The 27,087-nt window shown below is 49.6% G+C and overlaps 1 long non-coding RNA gene across 2 annotated transcripts; it reads left to right on the top strand.

The window, feature by feature from the left end:
• Positions 1–8,720: 8,720 nt before the first annotated feature.
• LOC110261466 (uncharacterized) lies at positions 8,721–26,692 on the top strand. Of its 2 annotated transcripts, XR_014814471.1 has the most exons (4): positions 8,721–8,865; positions 20,490–20,715; positions 22,236–22,563; positions 24,807–26,692. It is a non-coding gene; the product is annotated as an uncharacterized LOC110261466 (long non-coding RNA). The 2 variants fall into 2 exon arrangements; XR_002345541.2 differs by lacking the exon at positions 8,721–8,865 and having other exon boundaries at positions 22,415–22,563.
• Positions 26,693–27,087: the final 395 nt, after the last annotated feature.

Below are 27,087 nucleotides of genomic sequence, written 5' to 3' on the forward strand. Positions count from 1 at the left end.
GAATGGCCAAGTACAGGGCTGAGCGACACGTGTGCCTGGGGAGAACCGGGAAACTCCATGTTTGGGTCAGGAGTGCCTGCTATACATTCTGGGCCCTTCCCAGACCACTGGGATCCAAGGTTCTTCTCAGGGAGCAGTTTCCCTGCAAAGCTTCACTCACAGGAAGGCAGCAGGTGGGGGCAGACTCCCTTTTGTCCTGGGCCCCTAGGAAGTCTGTCCAGGAGAAGCCAGTTATGAACAATCCATCACCTTCTTTCAGAACTAGCGACACAGGTGCTCCATGAGAGGTGCTAGTGTTTTTCCAGCCCCAGGAGCTCTCTCTTTCCCTGCCTCTCCCTCTCCAAGCCTCCGAGGATCTAACTCCACAGGAGAGTGTTGGCAGAGAGACCCCCAAGCCAGTGTGTTGGCGACCTCTGACCTGCCTCTTGCTTCAGAGGGCCCTCTCCCCACACACACACACCTACTTTCAGGATAACCCTCAGAAATCAAGCAGGTTTTTTTTTTTTTTTTTGGTGAGGGAGGGAGGAGGAAAGACACCAATTTCCTCGAAAGTGGTGGGACAGGAGGGCTGCCGAGAGAAAGCTGCTCCGTCTGGAAAGGAAGCCAGAAAGGAAGACAGAGTCTCTTTGAACTTCTCCCCCCAAGCTGACAGGAAAACTGCAAAAACACCACCAGACTGGACCAGGATGTGAAGGCAGCAACCAGGAAGGCATGGCTCCTTTGAAGGTTTCCCGCTCTGCATGAGGCATGCTTCTGGAGGGGAACAGCAGCTGGCCTGGGGGAGCAAGCCTGTCTGCACAAAGTGACCCCAGACTGGAAACAGGCTCATGGTGCTGTCGTGTTCCTGGCCTTGCCAAAACCAGAGGAAAGGAGGGTGTAAGACATAGATGCTGATGAGCTGGCTGGGGACAGTGGAGGATCATGGGAGGAGTGCAGGGCGGGGCAGAGAAGGAGAGTGAAGAGTGGGCAAGGCCCTCTGGGATCTGGGGAGAGTCTGTGCTGAGGAGGCCCAGCAATAACGGACCCAGACTGGGAAGGTCAGTGTTGGCCTCAGGCAGGGGGATTGGGTGTGTGTGAGTAATTCATGGGACCCAGTGCAAGATGAAAATGCAGGCCCCTTGTTAAAACATTATGAAGAATTTTAAGATGGCGACAGACTGTTAAACCCAATGCAGGGCCCTTCCAAGCATGTACGGGGTCCTATGTGGCTGCTTGGGTCACAAGCCCATGAAACCAGCCCCAGGTGTAGGGTTATCCGGTGCAAAAGGTCTGCAAGCTCCTGTGCAAACAGACACCAAAAGGATGAATCTAAGCAGTAGAGGTGAAGGACAGGGTCGAAAAAAAAAAAAAAAAAAAAATCAACCTCCCTGAGGAGTCTTTTGGTTTTAAAAAATAGTGGGGAAAAAAATAAAGACTCTCTATTAACAACATGTTTTTAACTTTTTAACAGGCTTTCTCATCTCTAAAACCATATAACAAAGGTGACAATTTTATGAGCCCAGTTATGCATAGCACATTTTATGTTCCTAAACGACCTAAGTGATTTTTGTAGGTCCTCAAAGGATATTAAAAAAGTAAGGGTACTGGGGTGGGGGGAAGAATTGTATGTATTTCTATTTCCGTCAAATGTGCCTATTTCTTTCATAGAAAATTTCTCTCTCTCACGGTTCCTCCCTTTGTTCAAAACGCCTGGACATTCCTCATCCTCAAGTCCAGACCAGTTTGGTTCCTTACTTGTCACTGCATCTGTCTTTCACACTTTGGAGGCCACAAATTCCCAGTGTTTTGAAAACTGGCGACTTTCCCCAGGTCACACATTCTGCCCCATCCCCCACCCCTACTCCAGCCCCACCTACCCACCCTCAGTTAGTCAGTCATCACACTACCAGACTTGCTCTGAGAACAGCTCATGGAAAAGTAGAGGATCTGGTTCCAGACCTTGAGGAGGGAAGTGAGGGAAGAGGGAGGGTTAGTGGTGGCAGGAGAGCTTACAGCTTTTCCTCTGCTCTGGCGAGTCTGTTTCAAATGGCTCTCTCATTCCCTGTTTCAACTTCTCTCTCAGGGTGAGAGGTGGCCTGGGATTATCTCTGCCTCCTGGGCTGGGATGCCCTGTGCACCAGCAGCTCTGAGCATGTGGGACCTCCAGGCTGTCGCAGGACCTGACTTCCCTGCTCTCCACCTGTGACCTCAGGGCACAAGGGGACTGTCCTCTGGGTCCCTACTTAGCCTGGTGTTTACTCTCCTGCCTGGGGTTTTCTGGATCTCTCAGGGGAGAGACATACGGACCATCCCCTCACATTTGGAGACTGCTCAGCGGCATGACCTGTCTGCCTGACGTCACGCCAAATCAGCAGAATCTTTGTTCTGCAAGAACGTGTGTCCATGGATCGTCTCAGAATAGGCTGAGGAGCCAACTTAAGATGGAGACACGTGCTGTGATGAAGGGTTATACTATACCTCACTGCCCAGGGGGGAGCGTGCAAGGAGGGTGTGGGAGCCAGGAGTAAATTTAAAAAGCAAAGACTCCCTTCCACCCAGCCAAGACCGGCTTGTAAAGTGCGACGTGACAGCTTCAGCTTCGCAGCAGCAAAGCTTAGCAGAGGGCCCTCAGGTTGGCGCCCCTGTCACCCCCTCCCCCTCCCTCTTTCAGAGTGGGGTGGCTGAGGTGGAGCAGAGCCAAGTGGCCCCCCGCAGGGTTTTCGAGGGACAGGAAAAGGAGAGACCTGCTCAGGTCTCAATCTAGAGAGCAGAAAGGAAGGCTGCTTCACCTGCTCTTCCTGCCGACAGACACCGGCCAGGTTTAGCAACCTCCCTTAGCCCTCATCCTCGCGGTTGTCCCCATCCCCTACCCCCACTCCACCCCCGCCCCCACCCCTGTCTGTAGAGCCACAGAGCAGCCTTCCTGGCAGCCTCGGACCGGAAGAGGCCCTGTCAGGGGTGGTCCCCGGGGGAGGACCAAAGGTCAGGGCCGAGGGTCCAGGAGGCTCAACAGGCGGCCCTTCCCCACTGGCAGTGACGCAGCCAGCGGAGCCCGACCAGCGGGTGGCAGCGGCGGGGGCGGAGTGGTGGTGGCTGGGGCCGGCCTCCTGCCCTCGTGGCCAGGGTGACTGAATCTGCCAGCTGTGGGGCCCGCCAGTGCCAAGTCTGCCCTGGCTCCGTCTAGTCGTAATCGATGCTGGCGCCATTCCAGGCCCCCTGCCAGCTCCGGTCACACTCGGCTAACGCGAGAGGCCCAGCCCATTAACTCCTCGCCAAGGCCCATTGTCTGGGTCTCTGCCCGGCAGTTTATTTACACCGGGGGCTGGGAGGAGGAGGACTGGGCGGGCGGGGCAGAGGGGGAGAGTGGGGCTGTGGGGCTGGGTGGCTGCTCGCCGGGAGAGGGTTGAGCCCAGTGGGCTGGGTGGACAGAACGGCGGCGTCCAGAGCCCCAGGGCAGTGCACGCTGGGGAGAGATTTGGTTTGTTTTTTGAGGTTTTTCCCTTTTTTTTTTTTTTTGCCACATCAAAGATTCTCTATAAAGGCGGGGCAGGACAGATGCATTTCCAGAGGCCAGTGGGTACCATAGGGATGAGATCGTTAACTCCCAGGCCCTGGCCTTCAAATCCTCTAAAGGAATTTTTGTACATTACATATCCTCTTGTATTTTTCAAGTTGACATTTAAAAATGTCCATCTCTGGAGTTCCCGACGTGGCACAGCAGCAACTAATCCGACTAGGAACCATAAGGTTGAGGGTTCCATCCCTGGCCTCACTCAGTGGATTAAGGATCCGTTGTTGCCGTGAGCTGTGGTGTAGGTCGCAGACTTGGCTCAGATCCTTGCCTTGCTGTGGCTGTGGCAGGCTGGCAGCTGTAGCTCCAATTCGACCCCTAGCCTCCATATGGCTAGTGTGGCCCTAGAAAGAAAAAAAAAAAAAAAAATTTCCATTACGAGTTTAAACAGTTACGAAGAATATCCTTTTTAGCATTTTATGAACATTGATTTTTTTTCACCTTCCATATGCTTTACTTGATTACATATTAGTCACCATGAAAATTCAAATAAAGATGAATATTGATGTAATTTTTTTAAAAAAAATTTCTCTTTTAGGAGTTCCCGTCGTGGCTTGGTTAACGAATCCGACTAGGAACCATGAGGTTGTGGGTTTGATCCCTGGCCTTGCTCAGTGGGTTAAGGATCCGGCGTTGCCATGAGCTGTGGTGTAGGTTGCAGATGTAGCTCGGACTCCTGAGTTGCTGTGGCTCTGGTGTAGTCTGGCGGTTACAGCTCCGATTCGACCCCTAGCCTGGGAACCTCCATATGCTGTGGGAGCGGCCCAAGAAATGGCAAAAAGACCAAAAAAAAAAAAAAAAAAAAAAAAAAAAAAAAGTCTCTTTTAAATGTCCAATGGGGAGTTCCCGTCGTGGCGCCATGGTTAACGAATCCGACTAGGAACCATTAGGTTGCGGGTTCGGTCCCTGCACTTGCTCAGTGGATTAACGATCTGGCGTTGCCGTGAGCTGTGGTGTAGGTTGCAGACACGGCTCAGATCCTGCGTTGCTGTGCCTCTGGCGTAGGCCGGCAGCTACAGCTCCGATTAGACCCCTAGCCTGGGAACCTCCATATGCCGTGGAAGCGGCCCAAAGAAATAGCAAAAAAAAGACAAAAAATAAATAAATAAATGTCCAATGGAATCTAAATATCATAGCAATTTGATATCCTCCATTATCCACTTAAAAATAGGAAAACAAACTCTAATTCTTCAACAGATGGAAATTTACACTGTTCCTTTCTCTCCATGAGCTTGTGTTTCCATTCTATTCCTATCATAAATTTTATTCTAATATCCTTATAATTGAAAATCTCCTATTGAGTAATATATCAATACAAAATTTAAAGTTGAAAGCAAAAATAGCTTCCAATTTTTGTTTTCGTTTTGGTTGTTGTCATGATGATTAATACTTGATTGACGATGGCCATGTAAATAATTATAAAATTTGTTAAACAACTATGAAACATGAAAAGGAAATTTTTGTTGGAAATATCTCTCTTAATAAGGTGGCGGGGGTAGGTTTTCTTCCCAGTCAGTGCATTTATATGTAGATGACTATTACTTACCTTGCGACTGCATGTTCAGCATCTATTTCTTTCCCATGTTTTATTTTTATAGATTTAAATGTTGAGAAACGTGTTTATATACATAAGTAAATAAATGAATGGAAACCCATGAGTTTTGTTACACGAATGTCATTCAGTTCTTTGAACTTCTTCAAAGTTATATATCTAATATTATCACATTTAGGGTTTTTGGGTTTTGGGGATTTCTTTGGTCTTGCCTGAGGCAGGCAGAAGTTCTGGGCCCAGGGGTCGAACCTGTGCCTCAGCAGCAACCCAAGCCACAGGAGAGACAATGCCAGATCCTTAACTTGCTGAGCCGCCAGGAAACTCCTATTATCATATTGCTTTTAAGGATCTGCTAACAATTTGATTAGCATCTCCTAGAATTTTGTTGGAAGCAAAAGAACTCTAAACCATGTGATTTGCATCCTGCCCTGAGAATTCTCATCCCGACTCCACAATGCATTGCCCACAGTGGGGGCAGAAAGCGTGAGGTGCAACTTTCTCTTCTAAAGTCCTCTCCTCCCCCACCCCAGGTGTGAAAAGGATGGCTATATTAGGTGCCTTTTTAAGAAGATCACTTTTAGGAAAGAGAGCATAGAAAGCTGAGGGTCAGAACTTAATTCATAACTCCCTTTGAGCACTCCTGGGATATGATGTCCCAATTTCATGACTAAGATTGAAAATTTACTTGAGAGTCAGGATGTAAATCTTGACTTCTTTGGTTGGAGAGAGCTCAAAATAGATATGCTTTAAACATATGATGCCTTGTGGCCAGTGTTCGAATTCTTCATGGTACCAGGTTCAAGCTCATTCTGCTTGCCACAAGACAGGACAACCCATCAAGAGACAATCTATTGGGGCAGGGAAGAGCAACATCATTTGGAAAGCCAGCAGACTGAGAAGATGGCAGATCAATGTCCTAAAGAACCATCTTCCCTGAGATAGAATTCAGGCTTCTTTCATACTAAATGGGAGGGGTTAAAGTCCTGGTTCCCTGGACTCCACAGGTGATGTGTTAATTTCTTTCTTCCTGCAGCCTGTTCACAGGTAGGCCTGGTCAGGATGTTTCTCATGGGCTAAACAAAGGTATTTTAGCTTAATGCTCCTGAGCTAGGAGGAGGGGTTCCCAGAGACTGGCCATTATGCATAATTTAAACTTGTAGGCAACACCCCTTTAGTGGTTGTTTGGTTGTTTTTCATTTGTTTTTTTCTTTTTAGGGCTGCACCTGTGGCACATGGAAGTTCCCAGGCTAGGGGTCAAATTGGGTCTGCAGCAGCTGGCCTTCACCACAGCCACAGCAACATCAGATCTGAGCCATGTCTGCAGCCTACACCACAGCTCACAGCAATGCCGGATCCTTAACTACTGAGCGAGGCCAGGGATGGAACACGCATCCACATGGATACTAGTCAGATTCTTAACTTGCTGAACCACAATGGAAACTCTGATTAACTCGTAAAAGAAGACAGAGGTGCTTCCCGATTACATTCACAACATTCAGACTGCCCTTAGCAGAGCTGTTCTCCTTTTAGTCCAGGCTTCCTCAGGCTCCTATCTGCAACCCGCTATTTACTATTACTATTTATTGAGCATCCCCTGAAGCGAGGAGGGAAAAATTGTCTGAAGGCTTCAAGGGACCCTGCTCATCAGTTAGAAACATCGTTCTATCTCAGGGTCCTGGAGACGATGTTTCCAGCCAATCATGAGAAAAACAGGGGCAGCAACCCCAGATATTTGTGTATTTATAAATGATATACATGTACTGCTGTCAACCCCTACATTATGTGGATTAAACTTTATTTTCGATTTTGAAAACAAAGTTTACTTTATTCCCTACCCCCAATGGATCGTCAACTTCTTCATAACCCAGTGCTTCACTCAAGGTTTCCCTCAAAGCCCCTGGGAATGTGTTGGGCACTAGAATCTAGGAGATGGCACTAGAATCATCTCTCTGGCTTCTGAAAAGCATGGTGCTCTCCAGTCCTTTAGCCAGTGTTTACTAAGAATATGTGTCAGGCACCGTGCTGGGTTTTGAGAATACCAAGTAATACAATCTTTTGTGGCACAACAGTGTGAATACAGCAACACCACTGAACTGTACAGTGAAAATGATTAGGATGGAAAATTTTATGTTTTTTAATGTGATTTTTTTCCATACACAAAAAAGACAGTATCTACTCCTAAAGAGATTATAGAGTAGCGAGGGAAACAGAATTCGCTCATTTGTTTATCTGACAATTTTTTTAAAATTATAGTTGATTTACAATGTTGTACTAATTTCCATTGTACAGCAAAGTGGGTTAAACACATATACACATTCTTTTTTAGATATTCCTTTCATTATGGTTTATCCTAGGAGACTGGATATAGTTCCCTGTGCTATATAGTAGGATCTCATTGTCTATCCATTCCCCATGTAATAGTTTGCGTCTACTACCCCCAAACTCCCATTTTAAAATTTTATTTTATTTTTTTAATCTGACAACTTTTAATTAAGGGAGTGCCAATCATATTCCTTGGGTAGGTGCTGGGGAGAAGCCTGTAAGTAAAACCAGGCAGAGTCTTTCAGGGAGCTGACGGTCCATGGCCCGGCAGGAATGTACACCTGCACTGCCCAGTACAGTAACTACTAGCCACACGTGGCTTCTTAAATTAATTAAAATGAAATAAAGGGTAAAATGCAGACTCCAGTCTCACTATTCACATTCAAGTGCTTGATAGTCACAGGTGGCTTGTGCTACCATATTGGAAGCCCAGACAGAGAACTTTCCCATCATTGCAGACGGCTCTAAAGCACTGTGTGGTCACTGCCACGAATGCGCTGAGACACATCCTCAAGTAGGGTCCTTACCAACTCTCCAGTGCCTTGGGGGCAATTTGTAAAAGATTTTCTGTCTGGGCAAGTGCAACTCCATGCCAGGAATAAGGCTTGTGGAGCAGAATGTGGTTCTGGGCCTAAGAGAAATCCACGTCTCAAGAACAAGAAATGGAAACCACTGTGTGGTAACCGAGTTCCTGGAAGTCAACGACGGGAACTCTGACTTACGGCCTAGTGTTATCTCACACCATACTCTCCCCACAGTGTACCATGTGGCCTTGCTCGTGCTGTTTTCTCAGCTTAGATCCTCTCTCTCCATCTCTGCACCAACTAAATTCCCTTCAAAGCCCAGGTGAAACACCATCTCCTTTCTCCCCACACCCTTTCCTGAGCCCCGCTGTATGGGGCTAATTAACATTTATTAACCACATATTGTATGAGTTACAGGTGAGTATGGGCAGAGGCACGTGGTCCTGTGGGCACAAGATGAAGCAGGAGCCCTCAGCTCTTCAGTCTGAGTGGTTTTAAGTCCCTGAATCATGTAGCTGGCCATGGTGGCCTCACCATCCTGGCACATGTTCATTAGGAAGCGGAAAGTGTAAGATCCTGTACATGCTCCATACGGTCAGGCCACTCAAGATGGCTGTTCTCTTGCTTACTGTACATCCCTTGCTTGACCAGGCCCTGAGTCACTCACATGACTATCCAATCCTCTTAATTATAGAGCTTAATTAGCCCCTGGTAACGGATGACCATGCCTGACATCACTTCCCCTTATAAAGGGTAGCCTCCATCCCCAGGAGCAAAGATTTGCTGCCATGTCCTGTCTGATATTGCCCATGGTGGAGTGTTGCTTCATCACCCTTTGTGTAAGAGCCCCCGATCCAGTAAACCACTGATGTCTCTGTTGCTGTCTCTTGGGCTCTTTCTTCAGTCCCAGGCAACTAGTAAGTACAAGGCTTGCAGGCCTGTGGGATGCAGCCCAACACCCCACCCCACCCTGCTCTCAACCTGCAGCTTTTGGAGAGCAGTAGCTGCTTGACACATCTTTGTCCCTACCTCCTGCCTCAGGTGACACATAAAAGATACCAGAAAAGGATTCGTTGAGGGAGTCTGCCCTTCCATGCCTAAATTATCCAACCTGAGAAATGGTGAGGTTAAACCTTACCGGCTGAAAATGACTTAAAAGTGCCCAGAGAGTCTCTAAAGAAGCTGGGATCGGAGCGCCCCCTGTGACGTAAAGGGATTGGCAGAGTCTTGGGAGCTGCTGGGACACAGTCCCCAGCTGGGCACAGTGCGTTAAGGATTTGGTGTTGCGGCAGCTGCCTGCGATATAAGTAATCACTCACCGGCCATGGTTCTCAAAGACTGGGATGTGGGCCAGTCTCCCTCTTCCTGTGCATCAGAAAATCCACCTCCTCCAGGTGAGTTTCAGAGAGGGTAGGGAACTGCTGCCTGAACTGTGGAGGGATGGAAATGAATCTTGGCCAAGCACTTCCTGCCAGCATCTGGCTGCCTCCTCAACCCTGTAGAACCTGCCTGGAGAGAGATTGCTGGGCCCCAGACAGGGCAGCCTGAAGAACAGCAACCCCCCACCCCCGACCCCAGCTGATGCTGGGGGCTCTGTGCAGTGCAGAGACAAGAGGCTGGGCTCTGGGACAGGCCTGGTTCCCAATCCCAGTTCTGCCACCAGTGAGCCCAGTGGCTCTGGGTAAATAACCCCTCTGAGCCCACTTCCATGTTTGCAAATTAGGACAATGAGACCTACTTCACAGGTTGTTGAAACTAAATGTGGTATATGGTTTAGAGGTTAAGAATCTATCACTTACTGGCTGTGGGACTTTAGGTGGGTTATTAAGATGTTCTGAGTCTCTTGTCACCTCATCCTTAAAGGGGAAGTCATTGGAGCCGCCAGTTTAGAGGGTTGTTGTGAGGAGAATTTAATGCTTGACACAGGGCAGGTGCTCCGTGAATGTTGGCCTTTATCATTTTCTCTTTCGCACTGGTGAAGCAAGCACGGTGGTTCACTACCTCGATCACACTGGCTGCTGTGGGAGCCTGGATGAGAACGTGACTTCCCCCTCCATCCTAGTCCAGGGCTTCACATCAAGCCCCTGGCCAAAACCTTGCTGTGGCTGGTTCCCTGGGCCGGGCCCCAGCCTCCCAGAGTTGCTGGACAGTAAACAGCTCATCCCTGAGCCATGGATGCTGGCTTGGTTCCTTTCCAGAGGGCCTGGGGAGCCTCTCCAGTCAGTCTGTGGCTTTGTCACTTGTCCCTGCTAGAGTCTTCAGTAGGAGGTTCCCACTCCTTACGCCTGAGTTTCAATTCAGTGTCCAAGGGAGGGCACGCCCGCCCCCTGAGTCACTCAGGAGCAGAGTGTCATGGGACAGTGCAAGGAGCATTTTGGAGCCAGGGAGGAGGAAGAGGGCAGGCCTTGGCTCTGCCTCCCAGTTCTGACAGTGGGAGTGTGGTTAATATAAAGCAGGAGCCCCAGGGAGAATAAAGCCTGGGCTAAGTGGTGGGGAGGCTGAGGAGACAGGAGGTCAGGGAAAGGAGAAGGGGAGAGAGACCAAGATTTACAGAGCTGGGAGGCACTCCCTCTTTTCTACATTTTATAGATGAAGAAAATAATGCCCATTTTGCCCAAAGTTTGTTTGTAAGAAAATCTGGGACAATATTCTAGCCTCCTGAGTGCCCAGTTTTCTTTCTGGTATCCAGTGCTGCCCTCACCTTCTGCTTTGAACAGTTGGTGTCTGGCAGGACTTCTCCTTTCCCAAGACCAACATGGCTGCCTCACTGCCACACACCACCCAAGGTTGGAGCAGGAGGAGGCTAGGGTCAGACCTCTTACCCACCTTCCCTTGAAAGACCATTAGGATAATCCCATAATGCTTTGTACCTTTATATCCCCAGGCACCACTAGAAGCCTGAGCATCTAGGGCATCTTCATCCCCCAGGTTTTCACTCCCATATATCTCTGTAATTCCCCTCACCTGACTATTCCTCCAGTCCTTTAACCGTGTTCTCTGGAATTCACGGTTTATCATAGCAAAATCTCCCCCTATACGCAACCTTCTCTTTGAACATTACTGCACCTTCCTGCTCTAGTGGAAACCTCCCCGATCCCCAGAACATAACTTCCTTAGAGCCACTCCCTTATAAACACTTCAGCTGGACTCTCTTGACTCACGTTGATCCTACTTAACCCCCATACCCTACCTGCTACTTTTTCCTACATCCATCATATGAATGAGTCTGGAGCTTGGGGAGTCGTCCTTCTTGTTCTTGATAGCTACTTCTAGGACTTTTCTCCTTTCTCCTCACCCTGAAACATCATTTCCTTTGAAGGCATCAGAAAATCCATCTTCTCTAGGTGACTTTCACAGGAGTGGTAGATACTGCCATCACACCAAGTCAGCCACCACCCCTTGGAGTTGTAGAAATCGACCATACTCTAGGCCATTCTACTCATTCGCAGAATATTCTAGTGCCTGGCTCACGTTCTTCCTCTCTGCCACCCCATTATCATTATTTTTTGAGACCTTGGCATTCATTCTTGCATTAAAGTATTTTGAGCCCTAATTATGTGCCAGGTGTTATTCTTAAGAATTGAGGATATAGGAGTAAACCAGAAGAAAAAAATTCCCAGCCCTCAAGGTTCTTAGGTTCCCATGGGAGCAAGGGTAATTAACAAATAAGTCAGTACTGGATACAATAATGTTAGGGATGCTATGAAAAAGAAGAAGGTGGGTGAAGGAGTAGTGGCGGAGCATGAGGAGCTCTCTTAGACACAGTGGGCAGGGAAGGACCTCTAGGTAGAAGACCCACCCCACGCTCACCACTGGTGGTCTTTGACCTCCTCTCCATCCAGTCTTCTTCCCACTTCTGCCACCCATTCCCATGGTCATAGCCTATAATTTGACACTTTTGAACCCCCTCCTCTGACCACCACTTTCTGTTTTTAGCTCATTTACTCTATCACCACCATTTTATTCTTTGTCCCCTTGGGGACTGCCAATCCACTGGACCCACTCTCTTTCACCATCTATCAGTCCCTTGATCTCCTATTGAGATCCTTCTCCAAATTAAGCTTGTGGTCTGTGACAATAATTGACCTTTTGCACAGGCCCTCTACTTTTGTGGCTCTTTCCCTTCAGTTGGACTCTCCTGACACATGTTGACCTTGTTTAACCCCCACGCCCTTCCTACTCTGCACCTGCGCTGAGTAGCTGAACATCATGGGAAAAAATTCACAGCCACACTGACTAGCCACACTTTACATTTCTGACCACAAACCTCAAATGGGCACTAGCTTGCCCAGGAATCCTGCTGTTTCTCTACTAGATTCACTTCCCCACTTTCCGGATATGTTTCACACCTCCTCTCTTCTCCAACCCTCAGCATCTCCCCTTTGTTTCCCTGCTGTCAGCTAATGACCTTTGCTGCTTATGTCCCTGGGAAAATCCATGCAATTGTATGAAAAGTACTTGTCTTCTCACCAGCAGCTCTTCCCAGGTGCCTGCAATTGCACCCTAGTCCCCATCTTCCTTTCTTACAGTGGATGGCATCCCCCTCCAATTCCTGGTCAGCCCCTCTGCTTGTGCATCAAATTCCAGCTCCTTCACTCACTCCAGGACTTTGTCCCAAATCATCCTTTCCCTTCCTGCACTATCCAGCTGCTCCTCTCCACCAGATTGTTCCCTTCAGCAGATAAACATGCTGTCATCTCTCTCATCCTAAAAAGCAAACCCTCCTTTGAACCTACCCCATCGCCGGCTTCTGTCCCATTCCCTCCTAACCCACTCCAGCCAAGTATTTGTCTTTGCCACTCCACTTGAAACTACACTTGTTCAAGTCGCCAATGACCTCCTTGTTGGCACATCCAGAAGTGTTTCCTGTCATCTTATTCAACCTCTCAGCAGCATTTGCATAGAGAGAAATCACTCTTCCTTGACACACAGCCTCCATTTGGAGTCCAGGACCCCACACTCCTCTGGTTTCCTCCTACCTCGGCAGTAGCTCTTTCTTGAGCTCCTTCACTGGCTTCTCCTCATCTTGACCTCTGAATAGTAACATGGGGATGACTTTCCTATTTACAGTCTCTGCCTACTTAGATCCTGTCATGGTTGTGACTTTCAGTGCCATCCAGAGGTTGGAATATTTGAGAGGCAATGGGAACAGAGTAGAGAACAAAACAGCAGCTCCACCTCTGGAGCCCCTGCCTGGGTGTGAACCCCTGCTTCACCCCATGGGCTGTGAGACCTTGTGGTTAAAGAATCCTCTGGGAGTTCCCATAGTGGCACAGCGGTAACGAGAACCCGATTAGTATCCACGAGGACATGAATTTCATCCCTGGCCCTGCTCAGTGCGTTATGGATCTGGCGATGCCATGAGATATGGTGTAGGTCGCAGATGCCACTCAGATCTGGTGTGGTATAGGCTGGCAGCTGCAGCTCCAATTTGACCCCTGGCCTAGGACCCTCCATATGCTGTAAGTGCGCCCCCCCCCCCAAAAAAATAGGCAAAACAAAAACAAAAAGAAGGCTTGGAGAGCCATGCACTGGCCACTGTCAGCTGCATTTGTGTGACCCTGGTCTAGGCCTGTGCAAAACTGGTCACCACAGCAGCCTCTGGAACCAGAGGTGAGGCTGAGGGGGTCTGAGGTGGTGCACAAGATGTGCCCAATATAGACAGGGATAATTGTAGAACTCTCCTCAAAGGACTGCTGGCCCTTAGCATGTGGCCATTGATATGATGGTGACTCTGATCCTCACATCTCCCCTGCCTAGAGGATACCTCAGAGGCCCGTCATGTTCAAAACAGAGTTCTGATTCTCTGCCCCTCCCCCAACCCAACTCCTCCTCCAGTCTTCCCCACTGTAGTTCAATGGCCTGGATTCATCTCTTTCCCCCACCCCTCACATCCAATCCATTATCAAACTCCCGCTTCTAAATATACCCCAGTCTGACCTCCTCATAAACTTCTATCACAAAGAGACCCGTCCAGGCCAAGTCCACATCCCCCCTGGCCTGGCCCATGACAGTAGCCTCTCAGCTGTCTCCAGCCTCTCCTCTTCCTTACAGTTGATGCTCCCACAGCAGACCAGGTGATAATGTTACTCCCTGATTAAAGCAGCCCTCCAATAACGTCCTGGTATCACTTTTTTCTTTTATTGAAATATATTTGATTTATAGGTATACAGCAAAATGATTCAGATATATATATATCATAATATATATAATGATTATATAATTTATATGTAATATAAAGATTATTATATATAATATGTATATTATATATACATATAAAAATATATGGACTTTTCAGATTCTTTTCTCTGATAGCTTATTAGAGAATATTGCGTATAGTTCCCTATAGGTCCTTGTTGGTTATCTATTTTATAATAGTAGTATGTTATTTTTAAAATAATAGCTTTATTGGGATAAAATTCACATACCATTTAATTCATTCATTTAGAGGATAAAGTTTATGAAGTTTCCTATGGTCTAATGTTTAGGATTCAGCACTTTTACCACTTCCACCCAGGTTCAATCCCTGGTCTAGGAATTGAGATCCCACATCAAGCGGCTGCACGGCAGCCAAAAAAACAAAAATAAATCAATAGCCCTGTGTAGGCAGGATCACCTTGGGCCTCCTCATCTAGGCCCCTCTTCTCAGGAATTCATAGTTCCTTCATGGGGCGTTGCCTCCATACACCTGAGGGCACACAGTAATCAGTGGTGACGCTCAGCCAGAGCTCTGTGCCTGTGGCCACGTGGCACCGCTGCAAACGGGCCAAGCCCAAGTCTGGAGTTCACAGTGGACTCCTGGCACTGGCATCAGCCAGGGTGGTTGGCATCAGCTCTGCCCTCTTAGGGGTGTCAGGTTACTCAGGAGCCTAGACACTGAAGCTTGTCTGGTGCCCACCCAGCCCACACCCTCACCTCCTCCAGGCCTGGCTGCCCCCCTGCAGCTGTCCTCATCCTGAGCAAGAGGGGAGACCAAATCTGTGGCTTTTGCAGGGCCCTTTCTGTGCCTCCTCCCCACATCTGACTCAGGGCTTTCTGTAGAGGGGTAGCTCTGTTTCCTTTCAAGCCTCCTTTGCCAAGTCACCCTCCCTTTTCTTATCCTGGGTGGGGGGAGTTGGCTCTGAGGGGGAGCTGGGCTTTTTCTGCAAAGTGGAGGCCACCAAAGCCCCAAGCTGCAGGCCATAAGGCCTCCCAGGGAAAGTGTTGAATTGGAGCAATTTGCCTGGGGTTGGAAGTGAGATAAGCCAGAGCACTGGGCCCTGTCACCGCCTGTGCCTGTCAGACCCGGCCTTCCCATCCCTCTGTCTCCCAAGCCTCTGGACCCAAGTGAACATCCTTTGGCAGGTCTTGGGGCGGAACACTTCGTGTGGCACCAGCCAGATGGCCCCCTGGGATTTGGGTGCATGCCCAGTGGCCAGGGGGGGCAGCGGCAGTGGGCAGGCTGCTAGTGATGGGCTGAGCCTCTGGATGCCCCCTCCCCGCCCATCCTAGGGAAATGTCTCAGCAAGAAAGCTCCCACGTTTTTTGCTTCATTGCTTCAGAGTGAGTAGTGTTCTGAGGTGGTCCTTGAACACATTTGTCTGGCCCAGAGGGCAGCTGGGTATCTGCCCAGGCTCTGTGGCAATGTGCCCTTTGCTTGGCTAGACAGAGAACAGAGCCTGCCAGAGTCTAGCATCGTGGGTTCAAGGCTGTCTTGACCAGCAGAGGCCTGGCTCTGCCAAATCTCACTTCCTCTTGTTCCTTCCTGTCCTTCCCACTCACCTCTCACTCTCAACCCGCCCTCTACCTCAGGGATGCAGTCAGTAAAGAGGCCATCAGCTTCTTCCAGAAGTCAGTGGAGTGGAGCCAGGGAAGGGCTGAGAGGCCCTGTGGAGAGGGTCTGTGGTCACCTCCCAAATGGAGTCTCTGCCTTCAGCTTTAGCGGGTAGAAGTTAATGAGGTCAGCCAGAGCGCTCTCTGTGGCAGGACCAGGTCAGAGGGCTGCAAGACCCTCCCACGCCACCCCCAGCAGCTGGACCAAGGCTGAGACGCCTCTCCCAGGGGCCTCAGGCCTGGGGCCTCTCAGGTTCCCTGGGAGGGAGGGGGCTGCTGCAGAGCCAGCTGCAGCTGTGGGAAACCACACACCGCAGCCTGCAGGTGCAAGGGGCCTGGGGGAAGGGGAGAGGATTAATTAACCATTTCTTGGGAGCGGGCTCTCTCCATTCTTTCCATTCCCAGACTGTGGCTTCCATAAGATGCTGGGTAGCACACTCAGCAGTGTAGGGTGTATCCATGACCAAAGAAAAGATCAAGGGTTTGTGATCCAGGGAGGCAGAAGACAAGGTCTCCCCCACCCCCACCAGAAGCCCTGCAGGGAGAGGCTAGGGGACTGTCACTGACTCTTGGCCAGCTTTGGAGGTCACTAAGAATCCTTGGGCAGTCCTGTCCCTTTTCAGGTCTGGTTACCCATTCCCTGGAGCAATTCTATGTCATGGGACCCTGCCTAGGGGAAGTGCATGGGACCCTCATCCTCAGGGCTGGCACCCGGTCTGCTCACTAAGGACCCTCAAAGGGTCCCTCAGGGAGCAGCAGGCCAGGCCTCAGAGGAGGGGCTGGTGGCTGTGCAGGCTTGCTCCGACTCAGCTTGGAGCCTCGGGTGGTAACTATCAATGTCGAGTAAATCAGGGCTTGGACGCTAAACCAGGGCTGCTCTAGGTTTCCAGGGGCTGGAAGCCATTCATGGGAGAACTTTCACACAGTCCCTGGAAAGGCTCCTTTCAGCTAGAACCTACCCCCAGAGCTTATCGTGGTGCTTCCAGCTGCCCATCTACCTGCCTGCCTGCCCAGGGTGGTCTGACTTCTCTACCTGCCAGTACCCCCAGCCCTCAGTGCAGCACCCACCGAGAGCCGTCTCCTGGCTGGAGGTGCAGGACCCTATGGGAGAGGCTAGTCTTGCCTGTGCCTTAGTTCCTGCTTCTTATTCTTCCCAGGATAATGCATAACTCACCCCTGGATTCTCTTGATCTTTCCTAAATGTGAGAAAGGTGACGTTTGCTAGGAGAAACTGAGTTTATTCTGTACACATGCCTGAGAGCCCACTGCTTGGCCAGCTGTACTAGTTTGGAAAGTAGAGACATTCTCACCCTGGGGGAGCTCATAGACTGGCGGGATAAACATTCACACTCTATGCAGAGAGAGAGAGAGATCTCTTCAAGGGAAGGCACTAAGTTCTACAGGGACAGAAGAGGGGCTGATGATAATAGATGTCTGTAGAGACCTCACAAATGATATACAAAATGTTACACACAGGGCTGGCTATTTCAAATGAAGGGGAAAGTGTGTAAGGCAAGGTGCTGAGGGTGGAATTGGGGAAGGTAAGAATATGAGTCACAACACAGGGCCTTAGTGAACTGATTGACCAAGGGCTTTCCGGAATTCACAGCAGGGTCACTTCTCACAGGGGTAATCGGGGAAGGCTTCCAGAAAGAAGTAGTATTTGAACTAGGGGGAATGTTAATAGCTAGACCTGGGCCTGGGTGGGTGGGTGCGGGGGTGTTTGGTGCCAAAGCAGAGACTCTGGCATGCCTCTTCCTTCTGGATGAAACACCTGAGGGAAAACTGAACAACAAGCAGGATGAAAGAGTCTCCAGAAATACTAAAGTAAGGGAATTGTCTCTACTGCTTTTCCTCTGGCTCCACTTTCTTAGGAGGGAAGGGGTAGTTGCCCATCAATTTCTGATCTTATAAATTTTCCTCATCTTATCTTTCCATCCTCAGCTCCCCTCTCTTTGCCCTACAGGGACTGTCCACTACAACTTTGGTAAAATAAAAACATATAGATGTTTGGTCTTGGTTCCCCTTTCCTGGTACAGAGCTTAAAACGCCTGTCATTTCCTGAGTAATAGGAGTGTCTTGTTATTCACAACATGCCCATTCCACCACACCTGAGTTTATGCTAATGAGGTGACTGGTGGTAAGTCCTTAGGTAGTTTGAAGGAAGGGGCTGACCTTGCAGGAAAGAAAGTGGGAAATTCCATCTCCACTCCACTCCTGACCTCTGGGGAGAGGAGGGAAACTAGAGGAGTTCAGTCATGTGAACTTAATCAACCATAAGTGGTCAGTGCTTTGATCAACCCAAAGCATGAACCCCCACATTAAAAACCCTGGACACTAAAATTCAGAGAAGCTTCCTGTTTGTTGAACATGTTGATGTTCACCCAGTGAGGTGACACATGTGGTCCGTGAGGAGAGGCCATGGGAGCTCTGTATTCTGTCCCCCAGACCCTCCCTATTACGTCTCTTTACCTTGGTGGTTCTAGAGTTGTATTTTATAATAAAATTCTAGTTGTAAGTGTAGCACACTTAGTGAGTTCCATGAACCATTCCAGGAGGTTATTCAACCCCAAAAGGCTAAATGGGAACCATTGTGTGAATTCGTAGCCAAGTCAGACAGACGTGGCCCAGGGACCATATGTGCATCTGTCATCCATAAAGGCAAAGTCTTCCTTGTGGGCGCTGAAGCTAAGTCTGGGTAGTCAGTGTCAGAACACACCCTGAACTGAACTGCAAGACTCTGGCTGGTGTCAGTGATGTGTCAGAACACACAACCAAAGAGGCCTCCTTATAACCTCCCCTACAAATCGCATGCATTCCTAACTTGTCCTCCTGTCTGAAATGTCTCTCTCACCTCCCACATCCACTAGTCCATTAGTCTCCATTTCCCCCAATCCTGTCTTTCCTTCAACGCCCACCTCCTTCACAGCTTGGTGCTGGAGATGTTGACCTGCAGCCTTTCCTCATTTGCAGAGATCTGGCCCTCCTGCCAGGTAGCATGTTTGGGGGAGAGGGGTTTGATGCTGGGAGGCGGCCCCAGGCAAAGAGCTTCTCATTAAATGCTCCTGGACAAAGAGAAGGCGAGGGCGACCTGCGAATGAGGAAGGCTGGCTGAGCACGCCTTGAAGACGCAGCCTCGACTGCAGGTCTTTCTCCCTCTCTCCTTCCTGTTTCCGTGAGAAGCAATGTCTTGGGGTCAGCAGGGGTAGGGGGGAACCCCGGTTCCATAGTTCCTGGCACCACAGGCCATGATGATAAACAGAGGGTTTTGGCATCTTTGTAGTAATGGGCAGTGTTCGCTCAACAAACACACACCTTCTTATGCCTGTACACTTGTGTGCAGACACACACGCACATACACACACACAGGCAAGAGCATGTCAAGCCCATGTCTGCACTGCTCTGGGCTGCAGTTGGGAACTACCATGCGTCGGCTTGGTCTGGCCCTGTTCCTCTTCTCTTCCTTTGCTTTTTTGCCAACATTGGTCTTGGCAGCTCTCAACCCTGCAGACTAGAGACCAACAGAGGCCAGTGTGTTCCCCTCTCCTCCACCCTTTAGCCTCCCTTTCACCCCACACACTACCCTGTGCTGAAGCTATCTCTGAGGGCCTAGGGTTGGGTGTCCTCTTTAAACAGCTCAGGAGTTCCCTGGTGGCCCAGTAGTTAAGGATCCAGCATTGTCACTGTTGAGACGTGGGCTTGATCCCTGGCCTGGGAAATTCTGCATGGTGTGGGCACGGCCAAAACAAAACCAAAAAATATTAAATAGCTCAGTTTAAGCTATGAGTGTGACCTGGTGGGAGGCCAGAGAGCAGTTCAATTGGCTCCCCCACTGGGCTGGAGGATGAGCAGGTAGGAAGAGTATGGGAGCTAAACCGACTCTTCTCTCAGGGGTTGCTGAGGCCTGGGAGGCAAACATGGAGGGTTTGCAGAATGTGACCCAGAAGGCATTCGGGAAGTCCAAAGCCTTCTACAACCTCGCTGCCCATAGGGACCTGGTCTGAGTTACCAGGCCTAGATCTGGCTTCAGAAAAAGCAGGAAGCTCGGGAGTTCCCACAGTGGCCCAGCAGTAATGAACCTGACTAGTATCCATGAGGATGAAGTTTTGATCCCTGGCCTCACTCAGTGGGTTAAGGATCTGGCATTGCCATGAGCTGTGTGCAGGCCAGCAGCTGCAGCTCTGATTTGCCCCCCTAGCTTGGGAACTTCTAGCAACCCCAAAGCTACCTCAGAGCATGGAGTCTCACCCCCATCCGACTTCCATTACAAGGGAGGAGACTCAAGTCCACCTATGGCAAGTGACTTGTCCAGGGTCACACAGATTTTTCATGGCAGAATTAAGATCAGAGCTCTATGCTTTGACTTCCAATCCAGTGCTTTTTCTGCAAAGCCATGCCACTTATTATCTCCACTGAGTTTAGATTTCAGGATCTGGTGTTTGGGTCCTATTTTTAGAGACATCATTGGAAATTCTACCATAAAGGTCTTCATGAGAGTCAGCACCTTTTACCCCATCAAAGACCTTGCTTTACTTTTCATTGCCTCAAGCAACGCAACAGGGCTGGAGGGTGGGTAGAGGAGGGGAGGCAGGGTGAGGGGGCTGCTGGGCCATGTCTGCCTCTGCTGGGCTCCCAGCCTGGGCCCCGGGGGGGCTTGTCCAAACCGACCTGGGAAGCAGGTGTGGGCCCTCTGTCCCCAGAGCTTCTCAAAGAACAGTTTGTGCTGCAGGGGCTGTGGACAGACACCAGCACAACCCTGGAGCCTGCTGCAGCTGCTTCCTGTTGTCACCAGGCTCCCCGGCTGAGGGGCTGAGCCCCCTTGCACCTCCCTTGCCCCTGCCTGGCTCTCTCCACGTGGCCACCTGCCTCCGTGGGCCAGCCACGTCCTGTGGATACAGAGGAAGAGCAAGTTCAAGGAGTGTGAGCTCAGAGGAAGGAAGCGGCCCTGGGCCCAGGTACACTTCCAGCCTCATTCTCTGCTGGAACGGGATCCTGCGCCCTGCACGTGCGTGTTCACATCTGCTCTGTCTCTCCTTCCCTGTGGCGAAGACCTTGCCCACCTCCTCCCCATTCCCTGGGTTCCCTCGGCCTTGTCCACAGTGAGTTCCCCTGCCCCTGATCTGCCAAACTGGACTGTCCAGTATGAGAGTGTGGGTCCCAGGCTCACACGGCCTTGTTTTGTGGTTTGACATTTCGCTGGGGTTTGTTTCGTCTCTTAAGACTTTAAGACAGGAGAATCTGGATCCCTAACCACTGCCTCCTCCTTCAGACAAGATCCCTTGGCAGTGGCCCTGACCCTATTGCAGGGGCGCAATAAATCCATGCTGAGTGTCCCGACATCTCTGTCCTGGTTCCTGTGTAAATGGTAGTCACCACAGACTGGGGCGCGTAGGGAGGGGAAGGAGACAGACAGCTTGGGCTTCCCTGCCCGGAATTCTCTGCCTGGTAGTCACGATGTCTCCTTACAGGAAGCTGCTCAAGGCCTTGCCCCTCTCCCAGCTTGCTTCCAGAGTCCCCTCTGACTAATAATGGTCTGAGCGGGCCACCTCCTATCCACACAGAATTCCCCCACTGTGAATGACTGCATATGGAAGGCCAGGGAAATGGAGGAATGGTGGGTGCTGGCAAGGCAGCCCCTGCCCACCTCAGGGCACCTGCTCACAATACTCTCAGGAAGGGCCTGCCAGCCTCCAGCTCCTTACTTCATCTCCACTCTCAGGTGGGGCTTGGCTCATTGTCTCCAGGGGGTCTGAGAGGGGCTAGGCTAGAGGTGGCCTGAGCACTAACCCCAGACTCTCGGCCCAGCTCTCTTCCCCCCATTGTGAAATGGCCTTGGATGAGAGCCAGGCAGGAAGCGGCCCAGGCCGGCACCTCGGGTGTGAAGATGGGCCCCAAGGGAGGACTGAGGCTGCCGCTGAGCCCACCTGCTAGGAGACAGCCTGAGCTGCCTTGGCTAATCACCAGGGCCCTATGCCTCCCCTTGGGCTATGGGGATATTCAAAGGGCTGTGAAAAGCAGTGGAAAGTGCCTGGCCCCAAGGCTCAGGGCTTCCAGCCTCTACTCTGCCCATCTGAGCTTTGTGATCTTGGGCAAGTCACTTTCCCTCTCTGGGCCTCACTCAGTTGTCTTCCTCATGAACAACCAGAAGGTTAAGTGTCAGTCTAGAAAGATCTTGGAGGCCTCTTGCAGCTCAATAGTGTGACTCACTGAAGTCAGTGATTCATCGATGTCATTACCAGAACTTGGCTCTGGTCTGGTGGGGAGTCTGCTCCTTGTGTCTGTCTAGGTTTCCCCATATAAATCTGTGTCTGCTGGTCTCTCAGGGCAGTGGAGTGGGCTTCCCTGGACAATCAGGGATGAATGATGACTGAGGCCAAGAGAGTAATAACGTCTGTTACACTGGGGAGTTAGGACACCTGGGTAATTTGTATAGAAACTCTGGCTACATAATTTCCTGTCCTTTGCTTCCAAACAGGAAATTTTAAAAATTGGGACCCCTAATCAGGAATAAAGGTGCCCCTTCTCCACTCACTAAACTCTTGAAAGTCAGGAGAGGAGGAAGGCAGGAAGAGGAAGGGGTTCCTCACACCCCAGACCGCCAGTCTGCTGAGGGGACAGCTTGAGCAACAACACACCTGCTTTTCTTGGTCTCAGTTTCCCCCCATAGGATATGGGTGTGGCCACCCTCTCCATCCTGAGGTTCATCGAGGAAGGAAACCATCAATGAGAAGGGGGAGCCTGTTAGAGTTCACATGTGTTTCATGAGGGCCACCACTCACTTCTGTACACAGCCACCCTTCCAGGTACGTGGGGCCAGGGTGCCCATGGGGTGTGGTCTGTCGGGTCCTAGGAATTCCTTTGATGCTCCCCAAAGCCATAGCGCCTGACACCTACCACTGGAGTCTTCTCTTTGTTTAATATTGCCTAAATTGCCTCCCAAACTGGAGTGGGTGGGTGTGACGTACCTGACCATCTGTCATGAACATGTTGGCATGATTTAGCTACCAGGTGGGTGGCCTCTGCACAGCTAGCTGAGGTTAGTGAGAGACTGGGGTTTTGGTGGGGGAGGAGGGGAGGATGTTTGGAGGACTGAGCATTTGTACTCCAGGTACTGCTTGAAGAGAAGGGGAAAATAACAATGAAACCCAGCTTTTCTGTGCATGCTTTCTCACATACGACTCCACCAAAGCAGCGTGCGTGGAAGAGTCCCATTTTACAGTTGAGGAAATGAAGCTCCTGGGCATTAAAGAAGTGACTTTTGGGAGTTCCTGTCATAGCTCAGCAGAAATGAATCCGACTGGCATCCACGAGATGTAGGTTTGATCCCTAGCCTCGTTCAGTGGGTTAAGGATCCAGCGTTGCCGTGAGCTGTGGTGTAGGTCGAAGACGTGGCTTGGATCCAGCGTTGCTGTGGTTCTGGCATAGTCTGGTGGCTAGAGCTCCAGTTAGACCCCTAGCCTGAGAACCTCCATATGCTGTGAGTGCGGCCCTAAAGAGACGAAAAGAAAAAAAAAAGTGACTTTCCTTCAGAAACACAGCCAGAGAGGCTGAGCTGGGTCTAGAGTCCAAGGATTGAGGATGCAGGAGGCAGGATTTTGCCACTGGGTGGGAGTGGGGGGAGGGTGGGAAGGGGGCAGGTGTGTGAGGTACAGATCCACACCAAGTGAGGGTGGGCAAGAGGCAGAGACCCGGGCTTTTTCTTTTTTTTCTCTTCTTTTTTTTCAGCCGTCCCATGGCATATGGAGTTCCTGAGCCAAGGATCAGATCCCAGCCACAGTTGTGACCTTTACCACAGCTGTAGCAGTGATGGCTCCTTTAACCTACTGTGCCAGGCTGGGAGTCAAACGCGCATCCTGGCACTGCAGAGACACTGTCTAACCCGTTGCACCACAGCAGGAACTTCTCAGGTTTTTCTACTGTGCCAAGAGCTGGCCTCCTTTCAGACTTTCCTCCCTCTCACCATCTTCTACCCTCTTCCCACCACCTTTGTGGACATCTGAAAGCCCTGCTCCAGCCTGTGCTGCCCTCATGTTGCACTCATTTGCCTGTTCTTCCCGTCAGAGACAGTGCAGCAAAGCCACTGGCTCTGAAGTCAGTTGGCCCAGGTTCAAATCTCCACTCCTCCTCTTCCTAGGGGTATAACCAAGGCACATCTTTCCACCTCCTGGTGCCTCAGGGTCTTCAGCCAGAAAATGGATGTCAAACAACACTCAGCTCTCAGGACTGTTGCAGGGGTTCGAGAGAGAATATACTTAAAGCAACCAGAAGTGAGCCTGGCACTAGTGATTTCTCAGTAGATATAGGCCAAATGTTGCCTGAGAAAAAAAGAAGTTGGAACTCTAAAGCGGACTTGGTCCAGTTCCTGATGCCAGCACCTAGGATGGTACCTGGTGTGAGCAGGTGCTCATTCAGTTCATGTTCAGTGACTGAATGGAGGATAATATCCATTACTACAAAACTGCCAGCCTCAGCAGAAGTGACTTTGAAAAATAATGATCACATCTTGTATATTTTTATGGTCTAAGGTGATGGGACAAGATCTGGGAAGGCTAGGGCTGCCTCTGGCTGCACTTGTGTGGTGAGGTCAGGGCGTCCCCTGCCGGCCTCAGGGAGCACTGCAGGCAGGGACCAGAGAGGCTGCTCCCACCCCCAAGCTACCAGCCTGGAGGGAGGACCTGGTGGCATTGCTTACTTACCCTACCTGGCCCTGAGCAAAGGGAAAACCACTGGCACTTATGGGCTCTGGAAAGTTCCCTAGAGCTCTCAGGTGGGTCTGAGGGGAGAGAAGTAGTAGCTCTTAGAAATTTGGAAGTGATTTCAACAATCTAGTCTAAATTCTTAACATAATGATAAATTTTTTTTTTTTTTTTTAAATCTACTGAGCACTTACCATGAGCCTTTTACATGGATTATCTCACTGAAACCTGAGAACAATCCTTTCGGGTAGATGCTATACAGTACTCTGTTTAAGGTCCCATAAACAGGGATCAGTGGCAAACCCAGGCCCCCTGACCCCCAATACAGTGCTCTCATACTGTCTCTCCAGGACACTAAATCCAGGACTACATTATGGGGATTCAGATGCGGGCAGGAGTCCCAGGAGGTTTGAGTTTCCCAAGAAGATGCACAGTGAACACTTGTTGATTGACTGACTGATGGTAAGAATAAAGAAGTGTGTCTCATTGGATTCAGTCCACGGAGTATGTTGCCACAACCATAAAGAGGTTATTCACACTCTGGGCACCTAGACTTCTAGGACACACCCTCATTTTCCTCTGGCCAGCCCTCTGCCTCCTCCAGGCTAATGACCTCCCACAGACTCAGGAGGACTCCAGGCTTTATTTAGGACCTCACTTCCGATACTCTGCACTCAAATCCATCCAATGCTATTTCCTGCTGTGTTTTGCTGATACTCTCCCTCCTTCATCCTGAACTGACCTTAAAGTCAGCACACTGGGGCTACAGTGAGGCAGGTCAGAACCTTCAGGACACAGTGAAGGAAGGACTTGAATTCATCTCTATTTCACCCATGACAAAACTGAGGCACCAAAGGACTTAAGTAAATTTGGAATAAATGAAAAAAAAAATTGTGGATATTTCCAATGGAAAACTTTGCAGTGTTTAGGACATATCCTTCTGTGCAATCTGATTAGAGCTTTTCATTGCCTTTGAGCTTGTTTGCAACTCTAAGTTGCAGAGAATTGATGGCACAGCAATGCTTCCTGTCTATGGATACGCAAATAAATGCTGTTTGTTCCAAGGACAACACTCTCCTTTTGTGGAAAAGTCAATTTGCTTCCATTTACAAGTTGATTTCAACATTCCTGTCCTAGAACTGCATCTGTTCTTTGGATTCTCCATTGAATGGTTTGTAATATATCCCTGGTTCCCTTCTTAATGATAAGGTAAACAGATCTTGAGTATGTGTATGAGGGTCATGATTTCATCTTTTAATTTTATTTATTGTTTTAAAAAATTATTTTTGCCACACCCAAATTCCCAGGCCGCTGCAGTGACAATGCTGAGTCCTTGACCTGCTGAACTGGGGAACTGCTATTTTTTAAAATTATTTTTTACCAGGGGTAATAGGTTATTTGCCTGCAGTCTCACAAGGAGAGGTAGGCCTAGAATTTGAACCCAGCAGCTAGGATGCAGCATGCATGTTTATAACCACCACCCGATGTTCCAGGTGCTTGCAAAGCCTGATTGCATGAGAGTGGCTGCAGCTGTAAGTTAATCAGTCCTAGCCTAAATAAGACCCTTGATCCTAACTCAAACCCTAGCCCCGATTAAAAGCTAATAAACTAAATAGTACTCTAAGGAAAGGATATATGGTACCATAGCATTCGGGAGAGACAGCTTTAGGTGGTACAAGCAAGACACTCCAGCTGAGGGGCACTGGGTGGTGTTCTTTATCTTTCCCAGGACCTCTGTGGCCTCACCGCACTTAGCCTCAACTAGATACCTAGACTCTTGTGTTTCTTGCTGAGGGCTTCTGCGTGGTCCTTGGTGCTGTGCAGGCCTTTGCTAAAGGCCTGGATGTGGGAAGGGCTTTGGGAGCTGGTTTTCACTCCCCACATCACCTGGAGTCAGAGGGAGTTGGAAGGTATCCATGGCCTGTGTGCCCTAGATCCAGTGGCCTGGCCTCCTGCTTTATTTGTGCTTCTGCACTCAGGGCTGAAAGCCACCAACCTTGTCACAATGTAGGATTTGGGGTGTTTGACAACATTAGAATGCATCTGTGTTTTATTAATGTGGATTCTCCATTTCGTCATTCACTGAGCTACCTTTATTTCTGACTGGTTACAAACAATCCCATCTTTTTTCTCATTGGGGAATTTTCAGGTACATATTTTTATAAATTGGTCCACTTTGTTACTGCTTTCAGTCATTGCTTTTAATTTTTAAATAAAAAAATTTAATTTTGCCACATTATTTTGTTTCATAGTTCTTATTTCTATCATCCTTTTATTTAATTTTTTTTTGGCCGTGCCTGAGGCATATGGAAGGAAGTTTCCCGGCCAGGGATGGATGGAACCTGCCTCACAGTAGTGACCTGAGCTGCTGCAGTGACAATGCCGCATCCTTAACCTGCTATGCCGCAAGAGAACTCTTTTCATTATTTATTTACGTATTTATGTATTTACTTGTTTTTTTTTTTTTTTTTTTTTTTGTCTTTTGTCTGTTTAGGGCAACATCCATGGCATATGGAGGCTCTCAGGCTAGGGGTCAAATCGGAGCTACAGCTGCTGGCCTACGCCAGAGCCACAGCAACGCTAGATCTAAGCCGTGTTTGTGACCTACACCACAGCTCATGGCAACACTGG

This window comes from Sus scrofa, chromosome 1 (genome assembly GCF_054392235.1).
Source record: "Sus scrofa isolate SSC_HxYL_T2T_F1_AM1 chromosome 1, Sscrofa_HxYL_maternal_Yorkshire_Landrace_v2.0, whole genome shotgun sequence".
Lineage (NCBI taxonomy): Eukaryota > Metazoa > Chordata > Mammalia > Artiodactyla > Suidae > Sus > Sus scrofa.